General features: G+C 47.3%; 1 protein-coding gene across 9 annotated transcripts in view; it reads right to left on the bottom strand.

Annotated features, from left to right (window-relative positions):
- Positions 1-16,628, bottom strand: part of LITAFD (LITAF domain containing) — a 311,228-nt gene that overhangs the window by 280,395 nt on the left and 14,205 nt on the right. For 5 of the 9 annotated variants that reach the window (XM_068244656.1, XM_068244664.1, XM_068244659.1 and 2 more), the window contains 3 exons: positions 15,792-16,038; positions 9,667-9,738; positions 6,107-6,243 (listed from right to left, as the gene is read on the bottom strand). The gene's annotated coding sequence lies outside the window, so the exon portion shown is untranslated. The remainder of the gene's footprint in view (positions 1-6,106; positions 6,244-9,666; positions 9,739-15,791; positions 16,039-16,628) is intronic. The other 4 variants (XM_068244662.1, XM_068244663.1, XM_068244657.1 and 1 more) reach the window with 3 other exon arrangements.

Raw genomic sequence — 16,628 nt, 5'->3', positions numbered from 1 at the left:
CACAATCTTCTCTAAGGAACCTACCCCCCACCCTTTTAATAGCCTATAATAGTTGAAGGTATGCCCTAACTAGTGGAAAGGAGTACAAACTCCAGGAAAAATATCCGCCCTCCTAAAAGGAACCCTCCCACCCCACCAATATGCTATAGATGTGGTCTCAACTTTACTTCTGACTTGGACCCGCACGACACCTACTTCCCCGGACAATCACATATACCAAGTAGAGTACCATTTCTGGCTGCAGAGATATTCTTGATTTGTGCGACAAATGGACTGCGCAATAGAGATCAAAGTCTCAGCTTCAGTCAAGACACCACCAATAGCATAGGTGAATGGCCCTACACTGCTGAATTATCAGCAAAAAAGCCCTTCCCAGATTAAGACACCCTCCCCAGGGATCAATTTCATCCCACCAACATGATGTATGTCGGCTTCCCACCCAGTGCTAACCTAACACGAGAAGATTCTTCCACTGGAAATCAATCTTCTCTGGGACCCCACCCGCACCTCCGGTTCACTATATATGTGGCGTCAACTTCAGTTAGACTTGGCGCTAAACTGCGTCTCCTACCTCCCCGGCATCACACACATACACAGCAGATTGGCTGCTGAGATGTTCTATTCGTGTGTGAAAAGCAGAAGGCGCAGCAGAGATCCTAGTCACAGCAAAAAGTGACATCACACATACAGCAAAGGAACAAGGCCAATACCCTAACTAGCTGAAAGGAGTACAAGCTCCAGAAACACCCCCCCCGGGCACCCTCACAAACCAGCAGTATGCTATATATGTGGTCTCAACTCTACTTCTGACTTGGACCCCCACACAACGCCTTCTATTTCCCCTGACATCACACATACCAAGAAGAGTACCACTTCTGGCTACAGAGATACTGTTATTGATTTGTGTGACAAATGAATGGCGCAGTAGAGATCAAACTCTCAGCTTTTGTCAAGACCCCAGAAATAGCATAGATGCATGGTCCCTACCCTGCTGAATTGTCAGCTAAAAACCCCCCTCCAAGATTAAGATACCCTCCCCAGGGAACTAATTCATCCCACCAACCTAGTATATGTTGGCACAACCCACCCCATGCTAACTGAACAAGAGAAGAATCTTCCAATGGAAAACACAATCTTCTCTAAGGAACCTACCCCCCACCCTTTTAATAGCCTATAATAGTTGAAGGTATGCCCTAACTTGTGGAAAGGAGTACAAACTCCAGGAAAAATATCCGCCCTCCTAAAAGGAACCCTCCCACCCCACCAATATGCTATAGATGTGGTCTCAACTTTACTTCTGACTTGGACCCGCACGACACCTACTTCCCCGGACAATCACATATACCAAGTAGAGTACCATTTCTGGCTGCAGAGATATTCTTGATTTGTGCGACAAATGGACTGCGCAATAGAGATCAAAGTCTCAGCTTCAGTCAAGACACCACCAGTAGCATAGGTGAATGGCCCTACACTGCTGAATTATCAGCAAAAAAGCCCTTATAGGATGTTCAGGGAGGCTAGGAAACTTTTTTTTTTTCACAATGATCGCACTGCTTCTCATAGAAGCAGCTGATCATTGCTGGGGGCAGAGATCAATGAACGGGAATGGTTTTTCCCATTCATTGATGTACGGGCAAGCGGCCAGCGGCGTGCACGAGCGCAAGCGGGAGCACGGACAGCAGCAGGAGGCTCCGGGCGGGGAACTCAAGTCCAAAGGAGCGTAGATATACTGTACCCGGGCGGTGAAGTGGTTAATTAACTTTAAGTGTACCTTGAAAACAGACAAAAAGCGTCTCAGGCACCATATTTACCCGTGGCTTCCTTAAGCCCCCTCGTTCTCTCCCGGTGGCTCCTGTCCTCTGCAATTTGGCCCTGAAAGCTTGGCCGAGTAACGTTTTATCACGTAAATGTGCTTAGCCGTAAACGCACACCAGTCACTCTCCCGCAGTGGGAGCATTTTACTCCAGTGCAGAACTGATGCGCAATTGCAGAAAGCTTCCAGCAGTAGGACCACAATGGGGGAGCACGCAGCTGAGCAGAACGTGCGGTGAAACGTGACTCAGTCAAGCTTTCGGGCCAAATTGAGGGAGACAAGGGCCACCCGGGGAGACGGCAAGGGACTGAGCAGCCTCAAGGGGGCTTAAAGAAGCCCCAGGCAAGTATGGAGCCAGAGATGCTTCCTGTCTCAAATTCTCTTTAAGGCACTCCTGGAATTAGGCTACGACTAGAGGAGTTAGGGCACTTGATCGGTAACCTCCTTCGGGTTTAGTGTCTCAATAAGGTCTACAATAAATTTCCATTTCTGCGATTCCTTTCCATTTCCTTGCACACAAATTCGGATGCAGAATTACACCCCACTAAAATCACTTGCGGGGGGAAAAAAGAATGCTTCTAGCCATGCATTGGCATGCCTACTGGATTCAGATGTGATTTCACATCAACATGTGGCACAGGGCAAATGAAGCCCAAATCAAGGCTTGTACAAATGCTAGATGAATCTCTAGAACCCCTCTCCCAAGTGTGTGTATCGTGGCCCCGACCTCCCTCATGTATCAGCAAGAGATCTGGACTGATGAATTATCTTGCCTAAGCAATGGCCAAGTATAATGTACAAGTTACTTATGCCTCCAGTTTAGTGTCGCTCCCTCATGTGCCACGTGCCATTCCTCCTCTTTGCAACAGAGCACATCACTGGTCTGGGGGCCTGATTGCTACAGGAGACAGTATTCATGCGTGTCACAAAGAGAATTACTACAATAACCATTCAAGTCAGTGCAAACTTTGGACTACAGCCATGTGAAAGAGCAGTAATAATATCACAAAAGCTGCACTTCATGTGAATATACATTTACTGGTATCCCGTGACCTGTGAATAAGAAGACAATTGTTTGGGGCCCATGCATAGTCCCTCTTTAACAAGGCATAACATTACAGTGTAAAGTATATGACACCAAACACATACATTTATGTTATTCAGGAATAAAAATCTGGGCAAAGACAATTAGCATTATGTATATTTTATGGACTTACAGCCCATTTATAGAAGATATAATTATGCACAAAAATTAAATGATTTCCATTTGTTCTTTTTTACGACACTTTGCGCTAAACGTTTTCATCAGTATCAAGATAAAGTTGAGTGTGATGTAGATTTTCACCAACATTGTTCAGTGAAGAATATGACAAATCTAATGATATTGTTCTGTGAATAACACCTGTGCATCGACATTAACTTTGGTCTCCTACAACTGTACCAAGGATGTCCCATTTCAGCAAGGTAGAAAATGCATCCAGCAAGTGACCTCTGGTTACCAGGTTCGCTGTCTCACTTGTCTGTTATGCCAGCAGCAGTAACAGCCACTGTCAGCATCAGTAAACGCTACTAATTAGCAATCAATGGCCCAGTGGCGTGCATCCTTGATTGTGCACCCGTGTCTGGGAGCACTCTGCACATGTCATGACTACATAGTGGGCATGTGTACTATGTAGTCATGACATAATGCGCAGAGTGCTGGTGGGCACATGGTCAAGGACAGACACAGCAGGGCCAGCACCTGCACACTACTCTCTGACCTCGCCGACCCAGAAGTAGATACATGGAGAACTGTTTGCCAGTGAACAGTTTGTGGCATCACTAACACCCACTGATTAGCAGCTGCCACTATGCCAGTAGCAGTAATGGACACTCATTAGCAGATGTCTCTTTGCCAGCAGCTGTATGAGAAAATCTCATACTGCACAGGCGCAGGACAATCCCAGTGATGGGAGCGTGATAGAGGACGCGTGCAGCTAGGGCCGTGCAGGCACAGTGGCAATTGACTGGCCCATTCGCCGAAATCAAAACTCAGCCGCTGCAGGCGAGCAGACAATTGTTCCGTGTCGGCGCGGGCACAAGGCGGCTGCAGGGAGCTGGTAGAAGCCCCAAGTGAAACTATTTTTTTTCCCTTTCAGTTCAGGTTCCCTTTAAGGCAGGGAGCACACTTGTCTGTGTCTGCGTGTGTTTTCCGCACAGGAAAACTAAGAACCAACGTTAATCAATGGGCTAGTTTATACTTGCATGCAGAAAAAAAAAAAGGATAGCAGTGTAGCACTGTGTGCATTTTCTCCATCAATTACATTAGCATCTGTGGGGGAAAAAAATACGTTTACCCACCTACAGACATACATGGTGTGCAGAAAATGCATCCTAATAAATATGCATAGAAAAATGACAGACAAGTGTGCTTTCAGCCCAATTACCTATTTTCCACAGATGCCGGCCACAAGCGCCATTCTGCGGTAATTAAACACAGCTGAGTGGAAGCGATCGGTAACAGCGGGCATCATGTTTTACACACGGTTGTGTTAAACAGTTTCATGCTGCATCTGAGCACGGCAAGTGTTATGCTCAGAGGAAACTACATTGGGGCGCTGCCTGTGCCGAGTGCTAGCAAGCACCCAGAAAGTGGATGGGAGCAGCTGACAGGCGGTGAATTCACTGCCTTCAGCTGCTTGTGGAAAAGAAGCCTCAAGGTATCCATATATCTAGCGATTCTGATTCAGTCGACAAAGCAATCGCGTTTATTGGGAGATCAACTTCAGTGTGGTTGATCGAAAGTCGGGATATCCTATGTGATTCACTTTCACAAATCAATCTGACCGATATTGTACCTTTATTCTCTGAATGCAAAAATCGATACAGAGTCAAACGGTATGTGAAAAGTAGCCGATTCCTGTGTGATTGACAGACATCTTGCTCGATCGACTAAGGTATTTAACATGATATCGGCAGCTTTTCATTGATCAGACATACTGGAGCACACTCGATTTGATGAAATGACAGAATCAAATGGTCGATCTTAAAGCCAAATCACTAGATGTATGGCCACCTTTAGTGTCTGCTAAGGGTTAATGAACGCACTATTAGGACTAAATCCTAAAGGCCGGTTCACACTGTACAGAAAAACGGTCCGTTTTTGGAAGGTATCCCAACGGATGCGAACGGATCCTCTGTCCATTTGAAAGGGAACCGTTTAGTTCCGTCCTGCTGATTGGATTGCAAATATAGGGAGTCAACGATAATTCCAGATTGAGAAATACATTGACCGATCGCTAATGGAATGGAAATCACGGATGATAAACTCATGCCCAATAAAAATTATCTGTTTGATGGATCAGTTTTTCATCTTTAGATTGTAAGCTCGCAAGGGCAGGGCTCTCTCCCCTTTTGTGTCTTGGAAATCATTATACATTTTATTCATCATGTTATTTTTATCACTGTCATTCCCACTTCTGTATTTTGTATTCTGTATGCTGTATCAGTTTTTGTATTTTGTCACCAATTATGTATTTTGTATATTAGTGTACACCATTGTCTGTATTATGTACCCCATGTTTGTTTCTTACTTTGTACAGCGCCACGGAATATGTTGGCGCTTTATAAATCAATAATAATAATAATCCGTGCAGTGTACAGAGGCTCTTAGAGGTTGCCCGGGTGACAAGATGCCAAATTCATACTTTGTCCTCTTCTAAGCCAACTTTCTTTTGACTAACCTTCCATGTGAAGCCCCATTTCTGTATATAACCACCCCTTACATGTACATCAGCTCACCTCCCTATACACACACAGCCCCCACGTCCATATTAAACATTCATTTACAGCAACCCCTATTTCTCTAGTTTTTTGCATTAAAGTGAATAAAACAAATATTCATTAAAGTGAACCTTGAGTCTGAAAAAAAAAATGAGTTTTACTCACCTGGGGCTTTCCTCAGCCCCCTGCAGCTGATCGGTGCCCTCGCTGTGTCCCTTTGAGCTTCCTGTCCCCGCCGGCAGCCACTTCCGGCTGTGCAATGTGCAATAGCAGCATAGGGGGCGATATTGTGGCTGGGAACGCAAAGAATCACTCGCGTTCCCAGCCTGACGGCCGGTGACGGCGACACCGGAAGTGGCTGCCGGCGGGGACAGGAAGATTGGAGGGACACGGCGAGGGCACCGATCAGCTGCAGGGGGCTGAGGAAAGCCCCAGGTGAGTGAAACTCTTTTTTTCAGACTTAAGGTTCACTTTATGAGGAACCTCAGCAGTGTTTTTTTCTTTTTAAGAAACAAAGTGTTAAAGGCTCACCTGTCCGCCGGCGTGACTCCTGGCCTCCTCCAGTGACCTCACCGCGAGATTCTGTTCCACACGACACCGGTGCACCTATATGAAATCTGTCTGCAGTGAGTGGGCAGGCAATAGAATCATTTCAGAACAGATTCGATCTGAAATCAAGCAGAAGAGAATACAGGCTGATGGTCGATTTGGTGGCGGATTGACAGGTGTATGGGCACATTAAAGTGAACCTTAACAGAGTAAAAGAAAAAAAGGTTTCACTTACCTGGGGCTTCCACTAGCCCCCTGCAAAAGTCCTGCGCCGGGACACACCAATCCTCTCGTCCCCCGCAGCCAGCTAGTTTCATTTTGGCAGCTATCCAGTTGCTTTGCCAGTGCGCCTGCACAGCCCTGGCCACGCGTATCCCTCATTTGCGCTTGTTTTGCCATCCTACGCATGCGCAGGGGACTCAACTCCTTTTGGGCAACATTGCCGAGTTGCAAAAAAATGTAAGTCAGCTGTGTAGGTGACGACACACTCTGTTGCTATGCTGGGGGGGCGGAGGGTCGAAGGAGCAGCGCGTGCATGTCACATGGCGGGTGGGGGAGCTGCGGTTTGAAATCATTCAGTTGCCACGTGGGTGGGTTGATCCGCCGGGCGGATAGCTTGCAGGTAGGCGGTCTGGGGTCAATGTGCGCATGCCTGATTATTAGCTGAGGCGGTGTGTATGAGGCTTTAGATGATGGGCATAATATTACCATCAGGCTTCTCTTACCCTGCAAATTATAATTCTGATTTTCACAGGATGTTAGCAACACTAGAAGAAAATGCAGAAAAAAAAGGACATTTTTTTAGGGTCCTTTTCCCCTGCTACGTGCAATTGTAAGCGCAATCACGCTGCACTGCGATTGTGCAAGCAGTCATTTCCACTAGCTGCAATTGCGCAATATAGCCATTGGGAATGGAGCGTGATCGTTGTGAGAATCACGTAAGCCGACAATTGCGAGCAGGGAAAAAGCAACATGCACTAGTGGGAAATGAGCACCATGATTTACATGTTAATCCCGGTGTTCTAGTGATCGCCAAAACGGCTACAATTCACTTTTTGAAGTTGATTGCAGCCAGTGTAAAAAGGGCCCTTAAGCTTCTTTTAAACTGCAAATTGGTATTTCGATTTGCGATATCGATTTTCACTCGAATAAAACAAGAAGAAAAACTTAAAAAAAAAAAAAAAGTCCTCCATGCTGCGTTTTTTTAAGGGAAATTAAACCAAATGATTAACTTACCTGGAGCTTCTACCCGCCCAATGCAGCTGTTCTGTGCCCACGACACTCCACAACGATCCTCCGTTTCCCCGTCACAGCTAAGTTTCGTTTATGCTCAACTTGGAGTCGGCGGGCCACTGCGCCTGCGCAGCCCTGGCCATCCCTATACTTGTCCGCGTTGCCATCTGCAAAAGCATCCTGCGCGGGACGCTATTGCGGACAGCAACGCAGACAAGCATACGGATAGCCAGGGCTGCATACGAGCAGTGGCCCGCCGACTCAGTCGAGTGTAAACGACACTCAGCCGCGACGTGGAAACAGAGAGGATCGTTGAGGAGCGGCGTGTACACAGGGCAGATGCAGGGGGCTGGTAGAAGCCCCAGGTAAGTGAAACGTGTTTTTTACGTTTAGTTTAGGTACCCTTTAATAGCATCGAAATTCAGAATTGCATCAAAATCGGAGATTGGATTTGCATGTAGTGTAAAAGAGGAGATGAATTTTCTGGGGTTAGGTGTGGGTGCTGGGGGTGACTGAGTTAGAGTGGCCATCCATCTGTTGATTTTGCATTTTATCAACCATCCGATTAGATTATTATAAACCTGGATGAAAATCAGTGTTGCAATAAGCATGCCCAATCAACGATTCCATTGGGGGGGACCTGACATTATAGGGACTGCAGCCAGGGGCGGCAAGGCAGCGACACGGGCCGATTTTCCAAAGATTTCATGCTGAAAACGAATCAACCTGTGGCGTATGGACAGGCAACAGGTATCTGACAAATATATCTGTCTCTTGGTCGAATCTGCCCATATATTGCTAGATGTATGGGCCAGGGTTGTGGAGTCTGAGCAATTTTTGGGCACCTGGAGTCAGAGGCTTCATAAACTGAGGAGTCAGAGTTGGATGATTTTTCTACCCACTCCATAGTTCTAACTGGGTTGTGGAGTCTGAGTCGAGGAATCTGAGTAATTTTGGGTACCTGAAATCGGAGTTGGTGGGTTCATGAACTGAGGATTCGGAGTTGGATTTTTTTTAATGACTTCACAGCACTGGTATGGGCATCTTTAGAGAGAGCAGGTTTACAGGCAAGGCAACAAAGCTTGCCTGGTGATAGCAGGGGGCCCGCAGGATGTGGGGATATGAGGGTGTTTTTTTCTGAACTGTGCCTATTATACATTTCTCTTGCCTGTTATAAGTTGCATTCTGTAAATACATCTTGAAAAATGGCTTTTAGGCCTGGAACCCACTGAAAACAGCAAACGCAAAACGCAACCGCTAGCGCTTTGTCTGAGCGGTTTGCAAGCGGATTCATGCACATTTTCGGTCGCGTTTTGCAACAGTGTATTTTTTTGCTCAGCGGTTGTGTAGCATTTTGCGTTTTTATCCTGATTGGTCCTGTGAATTATTTTTTATTTTGTTACAGTGTGCTGAACCGCAAAACGCTAGCAAAACCGCTCAGTTTAGGTTTTGCTGAGCGTTTCTGCTAGCGTTTCAATACTTTACATTGAAGCGCTAACGCTCCCAAAATGCTGCAGGTCCTGCGTTTGCGTTTCTGGGAAACGCAAACGCTCCTGTGGAAGTTGCCCCATCCATTAACCTCCCCGGCGTTCTATTGAGATCGCCAGGGAGGCTGCGGGAGGGTTTTTTTTTAATTAAAAAAAAACTATTTCATGCAGCCAACTGAAAGTTGGCTGCATGAAAGCCCACTAGAGGGCGCTCCGGAGGCGTTCTTCCGATCGCCTCCGGCGCCCATAATAAACAAGGAAGGCCGCAATGAGCGGCCTTCCTTGTTTTGCTTAGATCGTCGCCATGGCGACGAGCGGAGTGACGTCATGGACGTCAGCCGACGTCCTGACGTCAGCCGCCTCCGATCCAGCCCTTAGCGCTGGCCGGAACTTTTTGTTCCGGCTGCACAGGGCTCAGGCGGCTAGGGGGGCCCTCTTTCGCCGCTGCTCGCGGCGAATCGCCGCAGAGCGGCGGCGATCAGGCAGCACACGCGGCTGGCAAAGTGCCGGCTGCGTGTGCTGCACTTTATTTGAAGAAAATCGGCCCAGCAGGGCCTGAGCGGCAGCCTCCGGCGGTGATGGACGAGCTGAGCTCGTCCATACCGCTCAGGAGGTTAACATCAGCTGAGCATTTTGGCAAAACGCTAGCGTATCGCAGCGCTGCCAAAATGCTCAAAAAAACGCTCTTGTGGGTTCCAGCCCTTAGTGTTTCTGCATTTCAGGTCATAAATCAATAAAATGGGAATATTTTGAGGGGTTTTTTTTATCAAATTCATCCAAGACACAGTGATGTTTCATTTGTACAGAAGTAATAAGTGAAACCTTGTGACTGGTTGCTATTTCATAGTGCTAATATCAGCAAGAGGACAAAAACTCTGTGTCACCTCAGCATACCTGTAAAAAGAAAAAGAAAAAATTTTTTTACTATCTCCAATTGTCATTCAAAAAAGGATGATTTTGCACATAAACAAACAAATACACATTAAAGCAGACCTCCAGCGTAACTTAATGGGCCCTGTCTTGTCACGTGACTTGCCGTCTGGTTATGTGATGAGAGATGGCGCTTTTATCAGAGGCGGGGACACCTGGGGAAGGTAGATTGCTATTCTGCATTAGGGAAGGGTCACAGCTGGCTACTTATTCTGGATGGTCCCTTTGGCCACCTACACTGGGTGCGCCTATTTCTCGCTACCTATACTGGAGAGCCTTTCTGGCTACCTAGTTCTACTGTCTACCTATATGGGTGAAGGCTACCTATACAGAGGAGCTACCAATACAGAGGGGCTGCAAGGAGAGGGCCAGCGCATACCACAATAGGCTGCATCTGAAATGCAGCACCTCTAATAAGCTATCTGCACACTTTGCATTCAAATCAGATGCAAAACATATGCAATAACTACTATTACTGAACATGCAAACAGGCGGGTTTGGGGGTGGGTGTGAAGGCTGTGCACTCCCATTTTAACATGCCTGGGGATGGGTGTGAAGTGGTTTAAGTGGACCCCGATCCTTGCACAGGACAGAAGGGAAACAGAGAAATGCACCCCGTATGTATGTAGAGAGTTTTGCCTGTCTAATTCCCTGTGACTAATCACAAGATGAAATTTGATCCCTCAACCATGGAACTGAATGCCATGGCAGAGAAGCTAAATTGAAAGCATACAATGGTAACAATATGTCTGTTTCCATGAAAGCAGGAAAGACGTAGCTACATTGCAGATGTATTGCAGGATTTGTATCAGCTGTAACAAAGAAATGTTTTTCTTTAAAGAGACACTGAAGCAAGAATAAATCTCGCTTCAGTGCTTATATTCAGCAGGGGCATGTGTGCCCCTGCTAAAACGCCGCTATCCCGCGGCTAAACGAGGGTCCCTTACCTCCCAAAATCCCCTCCGTGCAGTGGGGGATCTCTTCCGCATTGAGGTAGGGCTAATGGCCGCAGCCCTGCCTCACGCGCGTCTGTCAGCGCGTATCTCCGCCTCTCCCCCGCCCCTCTCAGTCTTCCTTTGCTGAGAGGGGCGGGGGAGAGGAGGCGATGCGCCGCTGATAGACGGCGCTGAGAGGCAGGGCTGCAGCCGTTAGCCCTGCCTCAACAGCAGTAAAATCTACGACCAAGTTGGTCGTAGATTTTGCAGGGGGGGGGGGGGGGGTAAGGGACCCCCGTTTAGCCGCGGTATAGCGGCGTTTTAGCAGGGGCACACATGCCCCTGCTGAATATAAGCACTGAAGCGAGATTTATTCTCGCTTCAGTGTCTCTTTAAAGAGAACCCGAGGTGGGAATTACTTTTACTATTGGGGCACAGAGGCTGGTTGTGCGCACTAAGACCAGCCTCTGTTGCCCCATCGTGTGCCTCCATGTCCCCCCTGCTCGCCGCTATACCCCCCGCATTGCTGGCTGTGTCGCCAGCTCAATGTTTACCTTGCGCTGTCAGTCAGCGCCGCTCCCCCGCCTCCTCCGCATCGGCGCCACCCGCCGCGTCACTTCCCTCCTATCAGCGGGAGGGAAGGGACACGGGCGGGTGCGCCGATGCGGAGGAGGCAGGGGAGCAGCGCTGACTGACAGCGCAAGGTAAACATTGAGCTGGCGACACGCTGCGTGTCGCCAGCAATGCGGGGGGTATAGCGGCGAGCAGGGGGGACATGGAGACACACGATGGGGCAACAGAGGCTGGTCTTAGTGCGCACAACCAGCCTCTGTGCCCCAATAGTAAAAGTAATTCCCACCTCGGGTTCTCTTTAAGGCTGCTTTCACAGTGGGACGTTACAGGGGCATGTTAGCGCAGCCTGTAACGCAGCCCAACTCACAGCAATGAAAAATCATTGAGCTGTTCACAGTGCGCACGTTGCGTTCGAGTAGAACGCTGCACGTTAAATGAAAGTGCAGCATGCTGTGTGTTATACTCGTATGTTGCTGCGTTAGACTGTTTGCACATGCTCATTGTCTGGTTTTGGGTTTTTTTTTGCCACATGGCTAATTAATATTCACTGCACTGTGGTGTTTACTTCCTGGAGCGGCCACTTTGGCTGGCGGGACCACGTGATGCGGAGTCTTCCGATCCCGTGGTCTCCACAGTCTTTTGCCGCATGCGCAGTTTTCGTCCGATAGTGTGCGTCAAAAAGTACGCATCACGGACGCATAACATGGCTCTATATAACGTCCAACTTCAAAGCTCACATGCATTGCGTTAGGGGCTCGTTATGCGACCTTAACGTCGCATCTAACGCAACGTCTTAGTGGGAAAGAGCCCTAAAGGTTATTATGCTGTTGCGTATCTTTTAGAGCAGAGAGGAAGTTCTGAGTTCAGGTCAACTTTAAAAATTCAGAGACAACTTCCACTTCACGTTTTAAAAAGGACATTAGGGCTCAGACACACTATAAGCGCTTTTCTTAGTGCTGGTGATTGATTAGTGCGGTTGATTAGCACTTTTTAACAATCGCTCCCATTCACTTGCATAAAAATTGCAGTAAAAGTTGCTGCGATCACTTACGTTTTTACGCGTACGCAATTGCAATGATTTTTAGCGCAATTTTAATGCAAGTGAATGGGAGCAATTTTTAAAAAGTGCCAATCAACCGCACTAATCAATCACAAGCGCTGAGAAAAGCACATAGTGTGTCTGAGCCCTTAGGCCTCTTTTCCACGGGCTGATAATAGGCAGTGAAATGCCTCTCAAACTCACAACTGCTCCCTGCTGCCTGGTAAATGCTCACTGCTGCCTGGTAACTGCTTGCTGAGCACACAGTTAAGACCCGTTTCCACTAGAGCGAATCTGCATGCGTTTCCTGCATGCAGATTCGCATAGACAATACAAGTGGATTGGACTGTTTCCACTTTCCAGGATTTCTGAGCGTTTTTCTGTGCAGAAAAAAAATCTGCACGTCAGAGTCATTAGAATTTGCATACCGCTATGCGATTCGCATACAATGTATTTAATAGGAAATTCGCACACGATTTCACATAGAAACAATGGAAAAGCACACAGGCACTGCCTTGGTTAAATTCGCATAGTCATCCATGCGAAATCGTATGCGAATTCGGATGAAAATTTGCATACAACCGCATGCGAATTTTTCCATGGCGATTGCCACCGCAGAAGTGGAAACGGGCCTTTAAAGAGAAACCGTGACCAAGAATTGAACTTCATCCCAATCAGTAGCTGATACCCCTTTACATGAGAAATCTATTCCTATATACACACGCATCATCAGGGGGCTGATGGATGATATTGTGGTGAAACCCTTCCCACAGGAAACTGAGGACCATGGTCCTGGCAGTTAATTGAGCCCTTAAATATTTCATAAAACTAGACTCAAAAAGGTTGTGTGCAATAAATTGCATTAAGCAAGATGATGTGCATAAAGTCTTGCTGCAGGATTAGTAGAGCAGAATACAATAAATTACATGCAATGCATTTGTCACTACTCCTCATGCGTAAAACCTTATGCATGAAATTCTGCTTAACGCAGTTTATTGCATACACTCCAAAGTCACATGGTATGAGGATATGGAGCGGGGATTGCATATAATGTACACCTGTTACTAAAATAAAGTGCCCACATCATGAATTTGAGTAGTGACAGGTTAATACTAAAGGTGGCCACTAACAATACAATTTTCGAATGATTCTTTCATATGAACGATTGGAAATGATTGTTTGCGACCACTAATAGACAAAAATCTCAAAAACAATCCGATCAGATTGATGGGATTGATCCGAAAATCGGATTGGTTTCATTAATGTAATCGGTTAGGAGATTATTTTCCATTAGTAGTTACAAACTATCATTTCCGATCACTCATATGAGGAATCGTTCGGAAACAGTTGTTCATGACCACTAGTGGAAAAAAAAAATAAAAATTTTTGAGCCAATCTGATCAGATTTCATTAACCACCCTGGCGTTCTATTGATTGCGCCAGGGTGGCTGCGCAGCAGTTTTTTTTATTTTTTTAATCATGTAGCTAGCCTACGGCTAGCTACATGATTCCCCCTCCCTGCGGCATCCCCACCCCTCCGATCGCCGCCGGCGGTCAAGCCCATCCGGAAACCCCGTTCTGAACGGGATTTCCTTTAGGGCTTCCCCCGTCACCATGGCGACAAACGGAATGACGTCAGACGTCACAGGGAGTCCTGATCCACCCCTCAGCGCAGCCTAGCACTGATTGGCCAGGCTGCGCACGGGGTCTCGAGGGGGACTGTTACGCGGCTCGTCCATACTGCCAAGGAGGTTAATATGATTAGATTTATGAAATCTGATCAGAATGGTTAGGAGATTTGTTTCCATTGGTGGTTCCAAACAATAATTTCCGATCGTTCTTATGAAGAATTACTTGTAAACGATCTCTCAGCAAATTGTATCATTAGTGGCCGCCTTAAAGTGAACCCGAGGTGAGAGTGATATGGAGGCTGCCATATTTATTTCCTGTTAAACAATACTAGTTGCCCGGCAGCCCTGCTGATCTATTTGGCTGCAGTAGTGTCTGAATAACACCAGAAACAAGCATGCAGCTGATCTTGGCAGATCTGACAACAATGTCAGAAACACCTGATCTGCTGCATGCTTGTTCAGGGTCGATGGCTAAATGTTGTAGAGGCAGAGGATAAGGGAAATAAATATGGAAGTCTCCATATCACTCTCACCTCAGGTTCACTTTAAGGCCTCTTCTCCAGAGCTTCTGACAGGTGGTGAATTCCCCTCCCGTCAGCTGCTACTGTTCAGCAGCCGGGTGCATGCTAATGCTCGGCATGGGCAGCAGACAGCCCCGAATGGCAGTCGTGGGTGGTAGACAGGACGCTGAAGTGCCTTACAAACGAGCAGTTCAGCCATCTGTGGAAAAGAGCCCTGTACTGGCAGCAAGTCACAAAAGCAAGCACTTTGGGCACCTGCATGGTGACGGGACCGTGATCACAAGCAGAAGCGCGCACGCACAGTGGCCGCCGACCTGGCTGGAGTGGAGCTACAGAAAGGGACACATAGGCTTCTGGTGGCTGGAGGAAGCCCCAGGTAAGTAGAAGCCCCAAGTAAAAAGGAGTTCAACTTACTTGGGGCTTCTACTGGCCCCCCGCAGACGTCCTGTAGCCACGCCAGGACAAAATGATCCTCCGGTCTCCCGCTGCGGCTCACTTCTGAATTTTGCAACTTTAATGTAGCAAACTAATGTGCCTGCACGGCCCTGGCCGCGAACGTCCTCACTCCCGCCACTGGGAGCTTCCTGTGCAGTACAGTACTGCGCCGGAAGCTCCCGGTGAAAACAGCGGGCGCAAGGACACAGTAGTTTGCGACATCAAAGTCGCAAACTCCGGAAGTGAGCCACAGCGGGAGACCGGAGGATCGTTTTGTCCCGGCGTGGGCACAGGACGTCTGCGGGGGGCCAGTAGAAACCCCAAGTAAGTTGAACTCCCACCGGAGCCCAAAGCATCGGTGAGTGGCAGCGCGGGCACAGAATGTCTGCTGGGGGCTATGATTAAGGAGCCATGCAGAGCTCCGATACGCGTGAGCTTTATTCTGTGTATTCACTGATGTGCTAAATAAAAGTTGGATAAACTTTTACCCCACCAATGGTGTAGCGGGACTCCTCTTCCTGTTTTGCTCACTACAGGTTAATTGAAACAAAAATGTTCATATGGTAAGACTGGACACGATTGTACAATCGCAGCTATACTGTATATGTCCAGATTAAAAGATGCTCTCCAGGTTCACTGTCACTCTTGTCTGTTATGCCAGCAGCAGTAGCAGCTACTGCCAGCATCAGTAAACGCTACTAATAAGCAGCGGCCACTGTACCAGCATCAGTAGCACCCACTCAATAGCAGCAGTCACTGTGCCAACAGCAGCACCAGCCACTAATTAGGAAAAAGTCTGGGAAGCACTGCCTTATTACAAGTACAAGCTAACTCCATCACCCTCCACCTCCAATCGCTCTCAAGAAGAGCATTCAGGTCTTACCTTTTAGGTCGGTTTCACACTGCGCACTGGCAGTAGCGGTGCAGTCCGAGGTCCACACAAAACAGGTGTTTGGGTATTACTGCGATAATCGCCGCAGGAGTCGCACGCTAACTTAGGCATGCGCTTGCGTTGTATTAAACACTTCTGGCACACTGAGTAGCGTAGAGTGTGATATGCCCCATAGACTTTTATTGCCCTGTCGTTAGGCTGCAGAAAAATGCCACACCGCACCAGTGTGAAAGGCCCCCTAAAAAAATAGAACTTTTTTAGTTCTATAACTAAGAAATGCCTAAAAATGCCCATTAACTGCACAATATTTTCCTCAGATGCAATTATTCGATCAAATTTTTATGATGGACACGTACAGAAAACCATGCACTATGCGAAGAAAATCGATGTGAAACAATTCTATAGTCAATTAAAATTAGAAACTTTGTTGACCAGAATGTTGGATTTTGCAAGCATATCTGAAGAGAGAAAGTGCCAGAATCATCTGGTTTATGTGGACAATCGATAATTACCTTCTGATTACTTTCAGTTCCACAAATCTGATGGAATTATTGCATCTGAGGAGAATATTGTACCGCTAATGGGCACCTTATAGTTTCACTTACCTGGGGCTTCTGCAGCCGTCCTTTGCCTGTGCTTCTGGTCTCCTGCAGCGGCTGAGGTTTGATTTCGGCGACTAGGCCAGTCAATGGCCACTGCACCTGCATGGCCCTAGCCGCGCACATGCTCAATCACTCTCCCATCACCAGTCTAGTTCAGACTTGAATGCGTTTTACGCAAACAGAAAAAAAAAAGTATAGCAGTGTAGCACTGTGTGCATTTTCTCCA

Source organism: Hyperolius riggenbachi, chromosome 7, assembly GCF_040937935.1.
Source record: "Hyperolius riggenbachi isolate aHypRig1 chromosome 7, aHypRig1.pri, whole genome shotgun sequence".
Lineage (NCBI taxonomy): Eukaryota > Metazoa > Chordata > Amphibia > Anura > Hyperoliidae > Hyperolius > Hyperolius riggenbachi.
This window is presented reverse-complemented; position numbering and strand designations above follow the sequence as displayed.